Genomic DNA, 21,854 nt, shown 5'->3' on the forward strand with positions numbered 1-21,854 from the left:
ATTTACTGGAACCGAGCCACATAGCTTGTATTCCACTATTTGCATTCACATCTGGGCTATGTATATATATTGCCTTGGTTTGGCTCTGTAATCATTAGTGGTCGTGGGACTAGTTTGGGCCCTACCTAAGCTGGTCGAACGTTTCGTTTGGGTCTATACCCTAGCTGCACTGATGAGGCCTGGTAGGCCGAAACATATCCGATATTCGGATTGGGAGATATTGGGATTCCTTCCAGTGGATGCTTAGTTTATTTTGTCATTCTGATTGGATTTTCTCTACTTTTCCGTTTTAATTTTAAATAGTTTTGCATTATGTGGCCGTTTGCTGTTTTATGGGTTTTTCCTATTTGCCTTTTAAAATTTATATATATATGTTAATGTTTTGGCTACAGGTTTAACATAGATTATTTTAGGTGCTTTGGGTAATTTATAGTTATACTGAGGAAAGAACATTCAGTACAGAATAAATTTTGAATTCAGTTTGTTTGGCCTTTGATACCACTTACTACTAATATAAATGGTATCAGTACCTGGTAGGATAGCCTGCTCCTGCACTAATTACCAGCAACAACACTTAAAGCATGTGGACCCAATGATCAGGGAAAAAAATTGCCCTTTATAACCTCAAGGAAGGTGCATCATAAAGGCCCGTACCAGTATCAGATTTTTACGAATTACTCATTACGAGTTGAAAGCCTAAATTAGGATTGCCCAAATAAATTCAAATTGTGTTCATTAGCAGATAATTTATTACCAAATAGCCTAAATCTATTATATATACAATAAATACCATTTAAATTGTTAAATTTTGAATATTTTCTAAATTATTTATTCGTAAGTTTTCCATGAATTAAGAGAAAATTATTATTGTTGTAAAATTCATTGGGTTAGATTATTTATTATATTTATTATATTATTATATTTATGAGGATTTTGAAAGCTTTGCTGTTGCTATTTAGAAAATGAATAAATTATTATTATAATTAATAATTTATTTTATCCCCCCTAAATGTATATTTTAATTATCCTGTTTTAACCAGAGCATATAACACATATTTATTATTTTATTATAATATTTTCCAAGTTAAACTGTAAGTAATAAAAAAAAAATAATTCATTTTGATGATAATGATATTACAATTACAGAGACTAGTTTCTGTTAGCTAATAGTGCCTTGAGCACTTACAGTGGATATGCGTGCTATACAGATCATTATTATTGTCTCCGCCATGAGATATATGTTTTAGTCATGTAAAGCTTGTGTGTGGGTGTGTGTGTGTGTGTAAAAAAAAACACCTTTGTGTTTTGCATGTTTTTTTGTGTGCAACATATCTTAAGAAAAGGCTGCACTGACATAATTGAAAATAACACAGAGTGATCAGGTACGTATAACTCAATGAAGAAATGATTAAAGTTTGGTGATTGTCCGGAGTACTGTAGGGTGTGGATGTGAGGACCAATTAAAGGATTTTAGAGCAAACGTTCTAGACAAGATATTTTAAAAACTAATCAACTGATATAAATGAAAGTTTAACCAAGTTGATGACGATCCAAATTTGGGGGTGAATTTGAGGGTCATTTAAAATGTCTAAGACCTAAACATGGCAGAAACAATAGATAATGAATATATATATTAGTGCAATTACAGTAAAGGTATACAGCGTTTTATATACTAACTTCACTTTTTTCAGAACTGATTGGAAATATTTTTAATGCATCTTTACATTTAAACATGTGATGCTAAAAACCAAATCCTCATATTTCTATCTGCATAATATTTCCACTTCAACATCAATACAATACATGGCAGGTATTTTTTTGGTCAGCTATAAGAGTAAAACGTACCAGCGTGTTAAGCCAGAAGATGTAAGGAATAGGCAGGTGTACAACTGACACAATGAAGCGTTCGAACAATGCTTAAATTTTGATGTCGATATAGGACCATTAAAAGCAAAACGTCTGATCTTAAAATGAACATTTTGTGTTAGTGTAATTTTTTTAAGTAGATGGTGGTTGGAAATTAGAAACATATTTTTGAGGATTTATTTTGTAGAAAGAGATTGGTGGTAGGCAGAGATGCTCTCTACTAAGAGCTGTTGTTATATCATTATTGCCTTTTCCCAGCAGTAGCTAAAAAGGCCTTGTTTTTGTTCTGATTTTTTTTCCTATCTTTTTGCACTGGGTTCCCCCCACCCCCAGGACTTCCCATGCATGCTTGGAACTTTTCCATGATTTGTCGAAGCATAGACCATATATCAAGGATGTGCCTCCTAATATTTAGTCTCAATCTAAGACCCCAATCACACTTAAGAGTTACGTCGGCCCTGGGCCGATTCAACTTTATATCTGAACATAAGCCGAACTTGAGCCGGCCCAAGTTCGCTCTGATTGCAGTCGATTTTAACATCTTATCTAACCACAACATTCATTTGAACTGACTTGCGCGAAAAAACACCATTGAGAAATAAATTGTTAAGGAAACTGTAGAGTAAATTGTATTCAGTACAACTATTGTTTTTGAATAAAAGTTGTTATATAAAAGGTCTCCATGCCAAACTAATTAACGGTAAATATCAAATAAAGAAATGATCAAATTTTAGTGACAATCCACAGTAGGGTATGGATATGAGGACCATTCAAAGGAAAACGTCCCAGACCAGATATTTCGAAAATTGATCAACTAATCTAAACGAAACATATGGGAAAGTTTAACTAAGTTACAAGGAAGAAATTATTATGTGTTGGGCATGATCCAGTTTAGGGTGTAAATGTGAGGGTCATTTAAATTTCTGATGTCACAAACATAAATATCTCTCCAAAGTTCTTAATGGGTCTAAATGTTCACTTTCTGTAATAGTTTGTCAAGGGCAATACTAGAAAACCACTTTATATAGTTTTGTTCATTGTTTCATCATATTAATGACATAAATGAAATAATATTATTATTTTGATCTCTCCAATTGTATTACCCTCTTAATTATATTAATCTCAATTAAAAACTTATTTCATGAAAATTTTATTTTAATATATTTTAAAATAATTTAATTAGGGTTTTTGTGTTGTAATATTGAAATTGTAATGTTTATTCTTAGTGATGAATCAGGTCGAACGTTATCCCACAAAGCTTTTACAACGGACAAGAAATTCATAAGAACAAGTTTTTTCACTCACCATTCAGCAGAATTAACAAGCACAAAACAAGAAAGCAACATTATAGCCATTGAGCTGAGCAGGATGAGTCCACCGGTTTGCTGAAATCTTTGCAATGTTCAGCGTTCTACAAAATGTTTACTGAAATAAAATACATACATTCATTAAAAAACCAGAATTAGGAAAAGAAAAGCAACATTTATATTTACAAACATTAAATGTAAATTTTAATTCTAGAATAATACTTGTCCATAGTAAATAAAAACATTATTTTAATATTATTATTACTATCATTATTTAATACCAACATTAGGTCAAATAATGAAATTTTAATGTTAATCATTAATGTAATTATTTTAAGAACAAGAATCATATAAATGTATTTTTTATTAATATATATTTAGGCGCGATCGCCAAATTATTCCAAAAGACAAATCTGTGTTCAAAGGTGCTTTCTATTGTTCTACCAAAACGCGTCTAAAAACACTGTTTGAATAGTGCATCGTTTGGACGCCGATATTCCGTTTTGGCCTTTGCTCCTCCCCTTTAACTACCCGATTGGATGCTAGGTAAAACGCGTCCAATTATTATTAATTATTATTATTATAGACAACTCTCTAAAATGAATCATAATACGCCTGACTGCGCGCCGCTATACCCAAGTACGGATTTGTTTACCTGTTAATGCACACTCTTTGTACGCCACCTGTGTGTGCAAGAACTGACAGAAGTATGTAAACTCAGGGAGGTCCCTGGTCAATGCTAAAAAAATAGTCGGTTGGGTACTGGGATGTTGTTCAGTAGGCCTAGTACCGTGCATAGGTGAGACTATCATAATATTCAGTGATTTTACGAACTGATGAGCAAATATAACATTAAAAAATCTGATTTTTTAGTTATTTCCAATGTAGTCGCATGCCATCATCAGTTTTAAGAAGCGCAATCATCCTCCTGTGCAGCTTTGGTAACATCCAGCACAGCAATTAATTGCGCTCCTTGCCATTGAAGGAAGGGATCACGTGCTAAGACCCATGCCTCCGAAAACGTTGTCCATGATTAAAGTAGATGAAATTTTACATTATACTAAGCTAAATTACATTTTATAAATCAACATATATTAATTAAATTTACGTGAATTTCATGCGAAACACATTTTTTTTATGACAAATTTCCCCCGCGAATTTCAACTTGTGAATTCTAAAAAAAAACATGTAAGGCTAAACCATTGCCTACACAGTAAAGGTTTTACTGACAACTCGCGATATTACTGTAATTTATTTATTTATTCAACTGAACATACACTTTTGTTTCAGCGGCACACACAAATCTGGTGCGATCAATGTATAAAAGAGAGAAAGAAAAACAACTAAAACAAAATAAAAAAAACATTATGCAGTGTTCTCCCCAGGAATTTTTTAAGGTGTAATGGGAATATGCGCGGCGACACCTCGTTCGGCGCATATTCCACGATGCCGCAGTTGCAACATTCCTGCTTTAAGGTCATAAAATTAATTATTAGGCCCAATTTAAAAAAAATTTTAGTTTATTACCCTCACGCGTATGTATTCTATAATACTCCAAAAAAAAAGATAAATAAATTTTTATTTATTTAAAAAAATTTTTTTTTTTCATTTTTAAAAATTAAATAGTATATTGTTGGTACAATCTCAATCATGTTTTACTTGAATATTAATGCACCAGCAAACAAACCAAGGGTATGTCTGGCTTAAGCAAAATAAAATTAAAAAAAAAACTCAGCCTCATCACTTTCCCACCCTAGATAGGGTGATAAACTAATAAAAATGTATAGGGCCGGGTATTGCTAAACCCAGCAAACCTCCAAAAGAAACAGTGCAAACCCCATCCAAACCTTGTGATAGTGATTGAATCATGTAGTGTAGGACTCACTTGGTATCTCGGTTAAAAAAAATTATAATTTTGTGTTTGTAACAACCTACTTTTTGGGTAAAAAGGCCATTTTTTGTTAAAAATACCTAAAAAACACCGCAAACCTCCAAAAACACAGTGCAAACCCCATCCAAACCTTGTGATAGGGATTGAATCATGTAGTGTTGGACTCACTTGGTATGTCAGTAAAAAAAAATTGTAATTTTATGTTCGTCACAACCTATTTTTGGGGTAAAAAGGCCATTTTTGGTATAAAAAAATTGCTAAACCCCGCAAACCTCCAAAAAAAACCCCGCAAACCCCATCCAAACCTTGTGATAGTGATTGAATCATGTAGTAGAGGACTCACTTGGTATCTCAGTAAAAAAAAATTATAATTTTATGTTCGTCACAACCTACTTTTTGGGTAAAAAGGCCATTTTTTGTATAAAAAAATTGCTAAACCCCGCAAACCTCCAAAAAAACAATGCAAACCCCATCCAAAACTTGTGATAGTGATTGAATCTTGTAGTGTAGGACTCACTTGGTATCTCAGTTAAAAAAAACAAAATTATGTTCGTCACAACCTATTTGAGGCAGGTTGTGCCAAAATGGCCAAGTTGTAGCAAAAATTGAAATTCAAGTTGTTGGTATTTTCATATACCTGAGTATGTGATCTTTAAAATGAGGGGTCATTCATTGAAATTGGACAATTCAAGCCTAAGTTATTGGAAAGTGAACGTACAGTACTCTTAGAGTCAAGATAAACATGATTTTGAGTAATTGCCTTTCAAAGTTATTTGTGTATACGTTGTTTTAATAGAATGAGCTATCAAAATAACATTAAATAAACAATTTGTTGACCACTTCCAGAACTAATACTTTGGTACATGATTAATAAGACATTAAACTTTTGATCTATAATGAAAAACAAATTTGGATTTTTAGGCAATTTTTTGAGCTCCCATATTTGATAGCTCATTTACTCAATACTGGCCTGTGCGACAACTTAACCATTTTGCCACGACATGCCTCATTTTTGGGGTAAAAAGGCAGTGTAGGACTCACTTGGTATCTCGGTAAAAAAAATAAAAATTTAAAATAAATGTGTTGAATTTTGGAATTTAAATTTATGAGCAGAATTATTTATTGGATTAATATGAATTATTAATTAATATTAATATTGGAACAATATGAGGTTCTCGCCGCCACGCCCACCTTAGCCCCACCATGGTTGGTGTAAAGTGGAAAATAATCGAGCCATTGCTGAATCGCCACTGAACTCATGGGTTATATAATTTTTCCTCTCTTTAACTCAAAATTTTCGGCTTGACTGAATTGGGGGGGGGGGGAACGGGCCCTCATGCCCCCCCATCCCCTTCGTTGGATCCGCCACTGGTCCTGGTTTCATGTTCTATGCTAGTAAAACAAAAAAGTAGCAAGTAAAGAAAGGTAAGGCGAATGTAAAAAGAACAACAAACTATCGGATACAGTATTCCCACGATAGATGTGCATTAGAAACCGCTATCGAAAACGTACCGAAACCGTTCCACCCCCCCCCCCCGATACATTTTGTCGGGGAACAAACAAATAAAAAAAATATTTACATGTAATAATCGTTTAGCCACCATACTGTTTGTGTTAATTTTTCATCACAACAACAACAATAACAATAATAATAATAATAATAATGATAATAATTAAATGAGACTAATTAAAAATAATTTGCGTTCTGTTATGACAAATGCTCATTTAGATAGCCTCATGATGGTTGGAATACATCGCGATATGTGAAGCAACCTCGACCATGACAGCGTGGTTGACAGATTTCATGCCAAATTTCCAAAAAATAGAATTTCACTTTCAAGAATGAGGATTTGAAAATAAATTAGTTGGTTACATCGCATACTCTTTGTTTCTTGCTTTAGTCAAAATGTTTTGGTTTTGGAAGCTGATTTCAACATTAGAAAGCCTAGCCTACATGAAGTCATATTATAGTAACTCAATGCCTATCAAATATGTAATAAAAATTCGCCATAATTCATCAAATATCCTGGCTTCCTGGCCCTCAGCCAAGTGAGACTCGATTCACTCCACTAGCCCCCCCCCCTCCCGTCGGGGCCTTTAGCCCCTCCGTCGGGCAGGTCCTGGCGCCACCGCTGTTTGTACTGTATTAGTTTTCTCCAGTAAACGTCGCAAATAGAGGCCTAGCTGTTATCGATGTTACTTTAATGGTATTTATTTTATGATTAGTCAGTTCTTTATATTGACGTTAGCTTTCGAATAAAGGTATTGTCTAGAAATCCTGGCATACTTAGTTGAGGGTCTTAATTTGCAGGGTCTGATATTTCGAGTTGGTCTGATATCTCGTGGTCTTAGGTCTTAGCTTTCGTGGTCTGAGCTTTTGGGACACCCCACCAGGCCTAGGTATCTCTTGAAACGATCTCTGCTCAAACTGCCAAAGAGATACCTTATCAGAAGCTTGCCATTTGGTTTAAACCATGACAATAGACTGAGAGATACCACAGCCAAACATGTGTGGCAGTGTGTGGTGAGCCTTTTTGACATAGCAAATTTGCATGTACTACTAATACGTTAATAATAATTCATTAAAAAAATAAAACAACAATTAATAAACATTATATTTTGTAGAAATTTATCTATTACCACGTAGACATAATAATTTAGATAAATTAGAAAGCAAGTTTAAGAAAAAAATTACGCACAAGGAGAGAAAGCCACATGGTCGACCTTCCACCTAGTGCCACTGGTGCGTGATTGTTTTTTTTTTTTTGGATGAGGGCCAAATTTCACTGCCTAGACTTGAGAATGTCTGAAGTTGTTGATGTTTATTTAGAAATATAACACATAAAAACCTATGTCATCATGAGTATACATGAACACAATTAATAAACTGTGTTTTTTAAAAGGTTAAATAGGAAGAATGATGTAGGCACAATGAATTTAAAAGGTAGGAATATAGTCAGGTAAACTTGTTTTCTGAATGAAGCTGTAATGGGCCGTTACAGCTTATTGCCCTGGGGAGAACACTGATTATGACAAGTTATTGTCCTGGTTATTGTCTTTATCTACATTTTATTAGCCAACCAAATATACATCTCTCAATTCGGAGGACCTACATTAAAACTTATAGTAAAGAAAAAGCACTGCTGCATAGTATACACAGTACGGGACACATTATTTTGTAGCCTTTTGTGAAAAGTGCGAGTATCCATCCGTGCATGAGGATAAAAAGATAGGCAGACTACCTACCTAGGCCTAGATTTGATTTTATATTTAGGCCAGAATGTAACGCCGACTATACCATGGCACTTAAAGTTTGAAGTATGTTTGTGATTTATAATGCTAATATACCCGCCCGCCTTGACTTCAGCAAAGAAAACGTCAGCGCTACTTTTAGAGTCTCGACGTAGTTCTATCTACAGAGCAGCGTTCCAATGGAACTCCCTTAGCGCATACCGCACCCTGGACCTCCAGGCATGTTGTCATCATGTAATTTACAAATCTCATTATAGCTTCATATAAGCACTGTTAGAGGAAGTATAGTCACATGTACGTATAAGAAAGAATAGGAGCTGCATAATAACATTATTTGAACCGCCAGTATTTCTACGCACTCAAGTGGGCCAATTGACCGTGCTAGTAGTAGTAGTAAACAATAGAAAATCATTCAAACGATCAACAAGCGTCCAAACAATTCACCATCATCCAGACGCGAGCCATAATTCAAGCTTATAGCAAATGAATATTCATATAGCGTGGTAATTAAAATGGTTTATTTCTTAGACGCGTTCGTGATAGTGTGTTGACCTATACGCGTTTTTGCCGTCTGGAATAATTTGGCGATCGCGCCTAACTGTTAATGCACAATTCTAAATTGCTTGCACATTATCTCCTTACGTTTTAGAGTATTCACTGCGCAATTAAAATACTCATACCAAGGACTTTTTTCTTGCGCATATTCCTGACTGTAAAATAAGGCCTGCATGGCCGAATAAATTGACCCTAAAAATCCGCCCACATATTTTTGAAAATAAAGGCTGTTTTGTACAAAATTTCTGTTGAAAATCAGGTATTGGCTTATAAGACGATATTTTTTTAATATCTTGTTTAGCACATCTAATTTTTTTGAAAATCAGGTATTGGCTTATAAGACGATATTTTTTTAATATCTTGTTTAGCACATCTAATTTTTTTAGAGTTTAGCGGCGGGCGGGAGAAATATAAAAATATTATTTTTTAATTTAGCAAGATTATCCTGCTAAGAGTAACAGAGTAGAGGAGGGACAAAAAAATCATAATAATTTCTTTAAGTATTATTTCATATTCTAGACCACCCAGCCTTGCAAGCACTACGAAACAGCAGTACATAAAGTATTGCTATCTAGACTCAACACAGATGCATTATTTGCCATAAAGCATGCCATAATTCTAGGCTGTGATTGGTTGATACACACAATATGGAATATAGAGAGCATTTGCAATCTGACCAATGAAGAACACCCTTTCTTAAGAAATCTATCCCAATGGCAAGAAATATGATGTAAGAACATACAATTTCATGGATTTCCCAACAATATTTTCGAAAAACTCTTTCCATACTTTAAATTTCCCAAGCCTTCTCTTCTATATTACAATTATCATCCTAATCGCGTCACAAATGAAAGCCCTGATAGAAATCGCGCCAAAAATGAAGGCCCTGATAGAAAAAGAAATGACTTCAAAATTCGCTCAAAATCATAGTACAAGCCCTCTCCCTCTGTAAAATCAAGGTGAACCTCGTTCACCTTGATAGTAGCAAATATGGACATTAACACTACCTGGTCTACACTGAAATATTTATTGTGCAGTCATGAAATGGATGGTTATGATTAGATGGATTGTTTGTCAAGAAGGTTAGTGATATAAAAGTAACTTATGTGTTGGTCTGATTGTAGACTTACTTTAAAATGTTCCCTGGCCTATCCAAGTGGTAGAAGGTTACAACGTGCGTGATTCGCTGTGGTGAAATGCACATGCTATCTAGAAGTTGCTCTTGCTGTGGTGTCATTTTAGCAGTATCCTGATTTTTGTAGTTTTCAAGTGTTTGACAATGAATATTCATTATCATAATACATCATTGTGATGAGACCATGGTCTGGTGAATTATGCAAATGAGTCAACTAGCAAACAGCCTGTAACACAAAAATGATATTAGATTTAACCAACAAATATTAAGACTTACATTAATTTTTAAAAATGGTAAAAGTAAATGTGCAATATTAATTTAAATTAATTCTCCCTTAAATAACATTATTTCATAGGGTTTGTATTTATATATATTCAACACCAACATCAGTCGAATAAAACTTGACTATAACACATCCCAATGTAATTCTCTACAACTCTCGTTCAGCATTTTGATAGCATGGATAATACCTCCATACTATCAGATTGAAGTTTCATGATATTGGGTAAACATCATTTATAATGATGTTGTACAGTATTGCACAAGTAAGAAAAACTGTAAAATCAACATTTATTGTGCATTCACAGATGACACCAGTCAAATAGGCTCTTTATAGCACTTGTCAAGAATATATTTACAGTAGTAATGAATAGTAAATATTTAGTTGTAATTAATTACTATTATTATTATTATTATTTAGTAGTTAACTACTAAAGTTCTGTTGCTTCTGATACTAAATAATAAATAATGATTGTTTTTAAAAGAAGAAAGTGAAATATTACTATAAAAAAGAAAATCTAGTTATTGCATTCTACAAGTATCACAAAAACCTGATAAAATACTGTAACTATTAATATAGTATATCAAATGTTAAAAGAAAAAAAAAACAAATTTATTTGTGAATAATTGTCATCAATACACTGGAAGTGAAATTACCTTATTTATGTTAAATTAATTAGTTAATTGCGAAAGAGTTTTGTTTACTTTTATGATTTTTATGTATCGGTGCGAGGGCGCTGTATATTTACAATTCAACGGTAATTGTGCAGAAAATAAAGTCATATAATTACTAGCAATCTATGGTATCTGAGTGAATACAGCATCTATAAAGCCTATTCCTATAAAATACCAATGTATACTTGATAAATTTTATTATTAGATTAGTTTATTTCTATAAACTTCTTACACCATCAGCAAAATTTACTCTATATACATCAATAATTACTCCATCCCTTGATTTCTGTTCAGTTATCTACAACTCAATATCTCATACTTATTCTATTAGAATAGACCGGATTCATAGTTGCGAAAAATTTTTACCATCGACTAGGCGAAAACGAAACGATCTTATTTTTCTATTTAAATGTCTAAACTGTAAGTTTGATTGTAACCTTGTGTCGAATTTTTTCTTTCATGTTCCTGTGCGTAGGCTTCGTACCAATCATTTGTTAAAAGTTCCGTACTCTCATGTTAATGTTTGTACTAATGGTATTTTTCGTCGTGTTGCACTTTCTTATAATAATCTAGTTCAAATTTTTCCTAATATTGATATTTTTAATTGTAATATTTCTATTTTTAATCTTATACTAAATACCTGTTTTTAATATTATTACGATTTTTATGTTTTGTTTTTTTTAATCTTATATATTTTTATGAATGATATTGTATATTTTTATGGCGACTCTGTTATTGGTGTTTTTGATACACTGTTGAGTCTTGAGTAAATAAATAAATAAATAAATAAAATCAAATACACATTTTTACAAAATTTTGTTGCTATCAACTATCCTGAAGAACTTCATGAAGTAGCTGCTGTCCTATTGTAATAAAAAGCGCATTCTAAACACTTAATATCAGGATTATGTATGCTACAGTACCCCAGCTAGCCAAGGCCTATGCTGTATTGAAAGGTTGAAGATTCACCAAGTTGGAAGAGCATTGTTTCTCTAAATTCAGCCTTGAAGAATATTTTTCCTTTTGAAATAGAGTAAAATAATATCTAGGCCATTGAGGTACAATCTAAATTTTCTAGCGTATTAGCTACTTTTCATCTCTATCATTTTATTTAACAGGAAAAACCATTCAAGAAAAACCCTACTGTAGGTCAGATGCTTACCCTGAAAACCAGTGGGCAACGCAAGGTAACAAAAACATTTTGACAATGACAAGAAAAAAAAATTGTTTAACTCATAAAATCAGCAACTGTTATTAAAAAACTTCTGCATTCTGGACTTTAAAATGTTGGTCCAATTCTGAACTTAACCTATCCATATAGTAGGAGGTTACAACATGCAAGATTTGTTGTGGTGAAACCCACATGTGCTATCTAGGAATTGCTTTTGCTGTGGTGTCATTTCAGCAGTTTCCTGATTTTTGCAGTTTCAAATGTCTGACAATGAATATTCATTAGCATTACATCATTGTGATGGGACATGGTCTGGTGAATTATGCAAATGAGTCAACTAGCAAACAGCCTGTATGATATTATAATATTGAAATTTCAACCAACAAATATTTAAGACTTACATTTAATTAATAAAAATTGTTTAAAAGTAAATGTGTAATATTAATTTAAATTAATTAATTCTTAAATTACATTATTTCATAGGGTTTGTATTTATATTATATTCAACACCATTCATCAGTTGTATAAAACTTGACTATAACACATCCCAATGTAATTCTTTCAGCCTTCTCGTACAGCATTCTGGTAGCATGGCTACTTCCATGCTATCAGATTGAAGTTTAATTTATTTTAATTTTTTTTTTCCTTTTTTTGATACATAATTGTTTCATGATTGTTTTTAATTGTTTCTGATCGATTGTAATTTTATACTTATGTAAATTTTTATGCAATTTATTTTGTGCTGCTAAAGTTGATGTTTAATTAGCTGTTTAAGAAAACCTGTGAAATTAAGATAAGAACCATGTATTTGTATGTACTGTAAGTGGGTGATTTTAAAAGCATTATTTTATTGCCGTATATGGTGAAGAGAATGGAAAAAGAAAAGAATATTTTAAACATTGATTTTGTAATAAAAAGTCGGGTTTGTATAAACTCGACTATAATATATTCTAAGGCAAGGCAGACCTTTCTTGGTGTTTGCAATGTTACAATACTGTCATTTAAATGATGGTGTATTGCCCAAAATGAAGAAAAAATATATCTCCATGGTAGGACTGCAATTCCCAAGTAAATACAGACATCAATTACAGCACAATTTGGAGTAAAAAAAAATAAATGAATAAATTCAAGGATTAAAAAATACAAAAAAAAATTATACTAAACTAAAATTGAGATTACCTATGGTTACAACATAACACTCAACACTATAAAGGAAGATAACAGGCGGTTATTAGTAATTTTAATAATTTACAATGAGGACATTATTAGAACAATTATTGCTCAAATACCATTCATTTTGGTTCAGACGCTGTAGCCATGAATTTATAAAAGCCAAAATATTTAAAGGGTCCATAAGGGAAGGGTCCATAAGGGGGAACTCTGCTGGTTACCAATTCAAACACATATTACATATTTTAAAAGACTAAAAACAAAACAAAAAACAATACAAAATTTTTTCTTTTTTGCATTCCAGATAAATAATTATCTGTAATGCATCTTTTTAAAGTATAAATTATGTGTTTAATAAATTCATGTTACAATCGTCATGACTGGTAATGGCATAGGTATTTTTAATGCGCCTCTTCCTTGAGGTTATATAGCACAATGTTTACCCAGGTCATTGGGTCCACTTGGTTTAAGTGTTGCTATTGGTAATCAGTGAAAGAGCAGGCAACCCGACTAGGTACCGGGTACCAGGTGGAGAGAAGCATGCAGATAAAGTGTCTTGCTAAAGGACAAAAGTGAAATGCACAGGGAGGGATTGTAACCTCGAGGTTGAGAAACCAAACCATTCCTGCTGTGCCATACCAAATGGTTTACACAGCACCGACATGATGTATACTATCAAGCAATTGGTGAATTCTCAATAAAACAAATCAAGTAAAATATACTCACATTAGTTTTCAAATATTGATTTGCGCCACATTGAATCAAAACTTCAACGACTTGAGGATTTTTATTTAATGATGCACTTATTAATGTCATCCATCCATCCTACAAAACAAAATATTTATTTCAAATCATTATAGAAATTGAACTAGAAACAAACATTGTAATTGATAATGTGTATAAATTCAATCCTACTTGATGCTCCGACTGTCGGTGATGCGGTCATGCATGAAATTTATCATTATAATAAATGCTCTGAACAGCACCAAATTTTGTCAGTACAAACTTTATATAGCTCAACAATAGAGCAAAAAAAAATTGTCTGGAAAAAGCCTTTGGGAAATGCATGATGCAGAAACATGTGGCTCAGCATTTAAGACATTGGTTTCAGGGGCTGATTTGGGGTGGGGCCCCCTATCTTGGAAAGCAAGATAAAAAAATGTTTTGGGCGTCTAGGTTAAAAACATTTCACAGGGGAAAATTTCATGGGGAATGCCACCAGTGTTGTCTCGATTGACCCCACTTTCAGCTTCTCCAGATCGCCCTTGGCTTTCATACAGAAAGTCGGGGTTTCAAGGCAAAACAAAGAGTAATAATAATGATATTAATAATATAAACCACAATGATGATGATCGTGATGACAATGAAAATGGCATTTAAAATACATAAAATGAAGACACCTCTACTGTGCCTATTTTAGTAATATTACAGTAGTAGGCCTATGCGTATTAATTTATAATTAATCAATGAATTAATTAACTTATTTGCAATTTTTATCATTTAACATTAGTGCATCGTTATTTATACAGGCCTAGCTTGATAAGCTACCGGTATGTATAATTTTATTGCACTCCCAAAGCTAGAGTACATTAATTTAAGTTTTAATTCAGGGTTCGTACGTTTTTAAAAAAGAAATTTTCCAGGACAATTCCAAGACATTCCAGGTAAAATTTTTTCAAATATCAAGGACACATTATATCGCTTTACAGGAAAATTTTTATCATTTAACATTAGTGCATCGTTATTTATACAGGCCTAGCTTGATAAGCTACCGGTATGTATAATTTTATTGCACTCCCAAAGCTAGAGTACATTAATTTAAGTTTTAATTCAGGGTTCGTACGTTTTTAAAAAAGAAATTTTCCAGGACAATTCCAAGACATTCCAGGTAAAATTTTTTCAAATATCAAGGACACATTATATCGCTTTACAGGAAAATATCGGCGATTTTACGATTGATTATAAAACATGTATGCTGTACTAATTTTAAATGCATGTTAGTTAAGTGTATGTTAAGTTGTATCTAAGGCTAATTCGGCGCCGACTGATCTGTCTCTTTTTCTCACACTCGTAGAAATTCTGTTTTTCTGAGACGTGTAAAAATTCGTTGGGCAAAGGAGTTCCCACGAGCATGGGAAAGTATCGCTAAAGTAAGGCAGGGCTGAACTGGAGTAGAATACTCTGCTCGGCACGCAAATGTGCGCGTACAAAAATGGTCTTATCTTATCACATAAACCTGTCAGTGCCTTTTGTGGACGCACCAGATAACTCGCTTTGTGCGCCGCGGGGTGGAGTACACGCTTGTCCAGGGTTGTTGATCAGCGAATGATAACTGTCTCGAGGGGTACATTGTGGAGACGTTAAATTATATTATTTCATATATATTCAGGGGCGGATCTTTTTCTTTCTTTTTTTCTTTTTTTTCCCCTCCCAAAAGGGGGAGCCGGGGCCAGACCGGCCCACCCCACCCCCTAAATCCGCCCCTGATATTTAGGTGTTTATAAATGTATAAACTAATGATTTACTGTATTATTTAATAATAATCGTATGCTCTATAGTTCTCTACACATCATCATACTATTTACTGTATTATTATTTATTAATATTCATTAATATTGGGCCCATTATTATTGATATATAGGGCAATTATTATTAGGCTTTAGTTGTTAATTTTATTTAGTTGTTAATAGCATTATACGTGTTTAAACACGATAATGCTGTAGGCCTACGTAAACCTTTATAATCTATACAGCAAATGTTAACGTACAACAGAGTTCTCACCATCTTATCGACACTGATAGACTGCCGACCGGCATTGGTCTTTCAATGATTTTGTAAACTTCCGAAACATAATTAATGAAATACCTTGCTATAAATATCAAGGATTTTTAAATGTAAAGTTCCTTTAAACACAAATGGCATTCAGTGTAAGAAAATAACTGTAGAAGTACACGTACCCATGGTTACATTAATTGCAGGGGTGGAGCCAGGATATGCCCAACTGGGGCGCAGTGCAGAGGTCCCAGACGGGGGGACCGATGCCACGACGAGGGATCAGATTTCCCTGACGAAAGCAAAGTGGGCGTAGTCGAGGTTCAATTAAAAGGTCTCGAAAGTGGTCCTGGGGACGAAGCCCCCGAAAATTTTGACAATTTAGGGGTTTCAAAGGCTTATTTAATCAATTTTAGAATTTTAAAATACGTATAAATTTTTTTTTCTGCTTCTCACAAGAGTATGATCTTGGGAACGTTTCTTATTTAATTTACTGTTACTGGGCAACCTGCAGTACTGGATAAATGGTAAATGATCAAATTACCAGGACATTCAAGGACAATCATAAATTTCCAGGACTTTCCAGTACTGGAAAATGCTCATTTGTTTTTCCAGGACATTCAAGGAATTGAACCCTGTCAATTATTTTCATTAATAGAGTCTAACTGTTTTGTGAGCTGTGTAAATTTATTTATGAGTATATTGACAACATTAAAATCATTTTAATATTCTTAATGTTTACATCCTCAGTTACATACTGGTGTGGTATCTTCTAACTACAGGCAATGTGCAGTAGGCTTACATAAGATGTATCTGGTATAGTAGGCCTATCAACAATACTCTGTACAGTGGAATTCGTATTTGAATAAAATATTTCAGATAAGCAATGACACTTTTAATATCAAAATATTGTTCGATTTCTAGAGAAATATATATAACTTAATAATGATCTAATATGGATATTTGATATATAAATATGTTTAGATTAAAATAAGAAAAATAAGTTATTAAAGCTATTTATAATTATATCTTTCTGTATTGTTTATAAAATAATCGACATAAATACTAATATTTGTTTTAATATTCATGTTATTTCAATATGTAGCCTTTATTTCTGAATAACATTTCTATTATTAATAAACATTGAGTGTCAGTTGACTAAACAAACTATGTTGGTGTTATCTGATGGCATATAGAAAATGATATTCAATATTAATTGTTTAATTAGTCACATTGAATTGTATTGCAGTTTGTGATTTATGAAAACAAAAAAAATACAATTAATTTTTCAATATAAGTTTATAATAATTAACATATATCTGTTCACAACAGTTTAATAATACAGAATAAGGATGGATAATGAATTATTGCAGTAAATTAATAGCTTCGATTTGATGTTTGACATACAGTACCTTAATAATAAGGCCAAGTAAAAAAAAAAACATGTTTCACGTCCGGCTTTTTTTTTAAATTGAGGAAGAGGCCTTTTTTATTTTTTATTTTTTATTTTTCAAAATGGCCGCCATTCTACAGACTTGTTGACATTTCCCATCTAGTTTTGTTCAACATATAAAAAGACATCACACAAGATTAGAAGCTGTATACTGTTTATTTGGCAAGAGTGTTATTGGGTATTATAAGCTTTTTTCTATTCACAGTGGCATTTAGGAATCATTGTTACTGTATATACAATGTTCCCAATGTTACGTCTCAGACGTCTTCACATGAAACTATTCCATACAATCTGACATAGAGGGCCAGTATAACGGGAAATTCCAGAATTCATCGGAAATCATCGGCCGTATTCGATTGGGACTTTCGTGCTCTGCTCAACAGAAACTGCTCAACGAAGTTAACGCTCGGAATTTATCGTTGAGTTTTGTACTCAACGGGATAACATACTCAACGTATAGTCCCAATCGAATACGGCAATTGTATGCATGACAAACGCCTGACGCCCAGAGTAGGCGACGGCCTAGGCCTAGCCTAGAGATATCGGCCTAGCCTAGGCCTAGGTAGAGATATTGGGCTAGCCTAGGCATAGCTTTACTATACAAAAAAGGTTAGACGAAGATATTGCACTATTTTAGGCTAGGGTATTTATTTTCCAACATTAAATTCTAAATTTTCGATATATTTTTTCTTTATTTTCATGAATTTTCCAAAAATAAAAAATTTAAAAAAAATCAAGGCGGGCGAAAAAAACGATGCGGGCGGGGACGCAAAACATGTTTTTTTTTTACTTGGCCTAATAAAATCAATAATAATAGTATGCCTGATATTAATAGGAATAATAATTATAATAATAATAATAATAATAATAATAATAATAATAATAATAGTAAATAAGTAAATAGTAAGTCAATAGATATTTGTCATTGATGATAAAGAAGAAAGGGAAATAATATTTTATAGTACTATATCAATAGTAATAAAAAAATGTTAAAAAAAAGAAACTAATTAAAAAAAGAAAGAAAAAACAAATATTTATTTGTGAATAATTGTCATCAATACACTGGAAGTAAAATGTTGTGATACTTTAATCTTTGTGTTGTTTGCAATAAAAGAAAGTGAGAACCGTGAAATAAAACTGTAAAAAGAATCACAGAGCAGTGAAAACTACTTCATTTTAATTTAATCGACGGAAAAAGAAAATTAAGAAGCGCTATGATGATGTTTGCATTTGGAGTACTAAATCATATTTATGCCTAGGTAGGCTACACCCAGTTTCTGATTCATAATACACAAAAGAATAAAAGAGGTCTGATACAAAAAAAAACTCCTAGCACTAACAGCTAAAACCTATTGTAGACCAACATCAAGACAAACACCACATTGTGCACCCCCACCTTACAATGGTATAATCCATTGTTGGGTGGCTTTTGACAGGGGTGACTTTTAACACGGGGTGATTTCTTCCTACATTCAACTTTACTTATGTAAATGTATAACTTGTGTACTCATATACTTAATGTACCTATATAATTAAGCTATTAAGATTATCATGTTAAAACACGTTATATTTTCATTGCGGATTTTTTTGGGCTCAGTATGGACTCCAAAAAGTATGCATTTTCTTTTAGTTTTATAGCGTATGCAGATTTTATAAGTCCGCAATGACGATATAACGTGTTTTAAATGAAATATGATATTTTTGTAAATTTGCTTATTTTTGTATGCTTTATTATGTAAGTTTCAGTATATACAGGGGTGTCATTTTGAAATGAAATAACAGGAATTTTAGTAATAGGCTGAAGAACATGTCGCGGAGCGATATCTGAGGGCCTTTTGGCCCGAGCGGGGGTGGGTTTGGGAGGGGGTGTCCCCCCTCCGTACGTAAGAAAAAAAAAGAAAAATAATTACTGTAAGATGCCATTTAACAGTGTTTGAATTGGCATTTAACAATGTTAAATTTTAATTGTTGAATTTTGTTGCCTGAGTAGGGGTTGGGTTTGGGATGGCGTGTCCCCCTTCCCTAAGAAAAAAATGAAAAATAATTACTGTAAGATGCCATTTAAAAGTGTTGAATTTTAAGTTTCCCAGCTTTTTGGGAGGAGCCTGAAGCTAACGATGGCACTAATTTGCAGAGGCCCTTTTGTTGTCAAGGTAAGCTTAAAATGTAGCATAAATTAGCTTCTCCAAGCTTTTAATTGTTTAGTATACATATATTTGTAAAAACAAAGAAATTTCTACTTGTTTAAAAGTTGTTACTGAGCAACGCACGATCGAATAGACAGCAAATCAACACACACGGGGAATCCCCAAATTTGTTCTCATGAATGTACGTTGAACCACGTCCATGTAGTTTGAACCACGGAGGTTTGAAAAAAAAATGTTGCCTTTATTAAACGTATAACGTGGGAAAATGTGTTAATAAAACATTAAAACTATTTGGTTGGTTGACTTACTTTATTCATGATAATTAAATATTATTAGGCATTTTTCACGAATCGGTAGATATCTTGAAGTGATGACAAACATTGCGAATCAGCGGTGCGTAACAAACAGAAATAAGATAAGCTTTTGGGCTGATTTTCTGACATCATGTTATTTAAAAAATCATAATTCCATAACGGGGTGTCGTATCCAAAAAAAGTTTTCCAGAAAAATGTTCTTAAAAGACTAGTCTACACCACTATATGAGGGCAGTTCCACCGAAAGGTCAACCTCGTCATCAAATTTTCATATTTACTGCACCTACCCAAGTGGTGTCATTTTGAAGCTCATACTATATACATTCTGGTACAAATAATTTTACATCAATTTTTATATATATTATATATAATTATCGGGTTTGAAGTTAAGAGTATAAATTTACTGTATGCATTTTACCAAAAAAACATGTAAATTGACACATAACTGTATAAAACAAGTTAAACTCTTCATTTATGATAAATTATTATTTTATATCAAAGTGTACTAAAATATCTGCCAGATTATAACAAAAAAAAAGAAAAAATAATTGTCGGAGCTAACATTAATTCAATTTTAATTAGATTAATTTTTTTTTGTACGTCCATAACTAAAATTTCATGTTTTTTTAAATATCAGGTATTAAAATTTTTCTGTATAATATTTGAAAAGCAGGTTTTAGGTCCCAAGTATAATCATCTAAAAAAAAAAAAATTTTATCTCCGATTTTAAAGTCAATATTTACGCTATAATTTATGTACGTCCATAACCGTACTGTACGTCCATAACTGTACTGTACGTCCATAACCGTACGTCCATAACTAAAACCTAAAATGTGAATTGTGTTACCACTGAACATCTTGTAAACAGTGTGGAAAATAAAAATCTACTTATGTTCTTTCTCAGAGAGAATCTTTATCAACTTTTACTATAACCATGACAACTTACTGCCCTCTAGTTTTATGAGTAATGTTCTAAAAATTGCCGGTTATGGACGTTCGCAGAGAAAATGATTTTTCATGTAGTATAGGACTCACTTGGTATCTCAATTGTGATTCAATCATTATCACAGGGTTTGGACAGGGTTTGCACTGCATTTTTACCTAAAAAGTAGGTTGTTACGAACAGAACATTATACTTTTTTTTACTGAGATACCAAGTTAGTCCTATACTACATGATTCAATCACTACCACAGGGTTTGGATGGCGTTTGCGCTGTGTTTTGGGGGGTTTGCGGGGTTTAGCAATTTTTTTATATAAAAGATGGCCTTTTTACTCCAAAAATAGGTTGTGACGAACATAAAATTATGATTTTTTTTTATTGATGTACCAAATTGAGTCCTATACTTATGTGATTCAATCATTGTCACAGGGTTTGGATGGGGTTTGCACTGTGTTTTTGGAGGTTTGCGGGGTTTAACAATGTTTTATACAAAAAATGGCATTTTTACCCAAAAAAATAGGTTGTTACGAATGGAACATTAAATATTTTTTTTTACTTATACCAAGTGAGTCCTATACTACATGATTCAATCACTATCACAGGGTTTGGTTGGGGTTTGCACTGTGTTTTGGGGGGTTTGCGGGGTTTAGCCATTTTTTTATTTTAAAAAATGGCCTTTTTACCCCAAAAATAGGTTGTGACGATACCAAGAGTTTGGATAGGGTTTGCTGTGTTTTTTTGGAGGTTTGCGGGGTTTGCAGGGTTTAGCAATACCCGTTTATATTGGTGAAACGGACAGGGCACTAAATACAAGAACAAAGGAACACAAGAAAGATGTAGAGGAACATAATTTTGGAGTAATTGTTACAAGTTAGTTAGGATCCGATATAAAGGATCAGGTATCAATCATCCACCACTATGTACTT

General features: G+C 32.9%; 1 long non-coding RNA gene across 4 annotated transcripts in view; it reads right to left on the reverse strand.

Moving 5' to 3' along the window:
• LOC117109410 overlaps positions 1–14,128 on the reverse strand; it is a 33,666-nt gene extending 19,538 nt beyond the window's left edge. For 3 of the 4 annotated variants that reach the window (XR_004445527.1, XR_004445534.1, XR_004445525.1), the window contains exons 1-3: positions 14,028–14,128; positions 10,002–10,232; positions 3,172–3,291 (exon numbers count right to left, since the gene is read on the reverse strand). This is a non-coding gene — a long non-coding RNA (uncharacterized LOC117109410). The remainder of the gene's footprint in view (positions 1–3,171; positions 3,292–10,001; positions 10,233–14,027) is intronic. The other variant, XR_004445541.1, reaches the window with a different exon arrangement.
• Between the last annotated feature and the right edge of the window lie 7,726 nt (positions 14,129–21,854).

This window comes from Anneissia japonica, unplaced genomic scaffold (assembly GCF_011630105.1).
Source record: "Anneissia japonica isolate Jap-2015-1 unplaced genomic scaffold, ASM1163010v1 scaffold288020_len41576_cov111, whole genome shotgun sequence".
Taxonomy (NCBI): Eukaryota; Metazoa; Echinodermata; class Crinoidea; order Comatulida; family Comatulidae; genus Anneissia; species Anneissia japonica.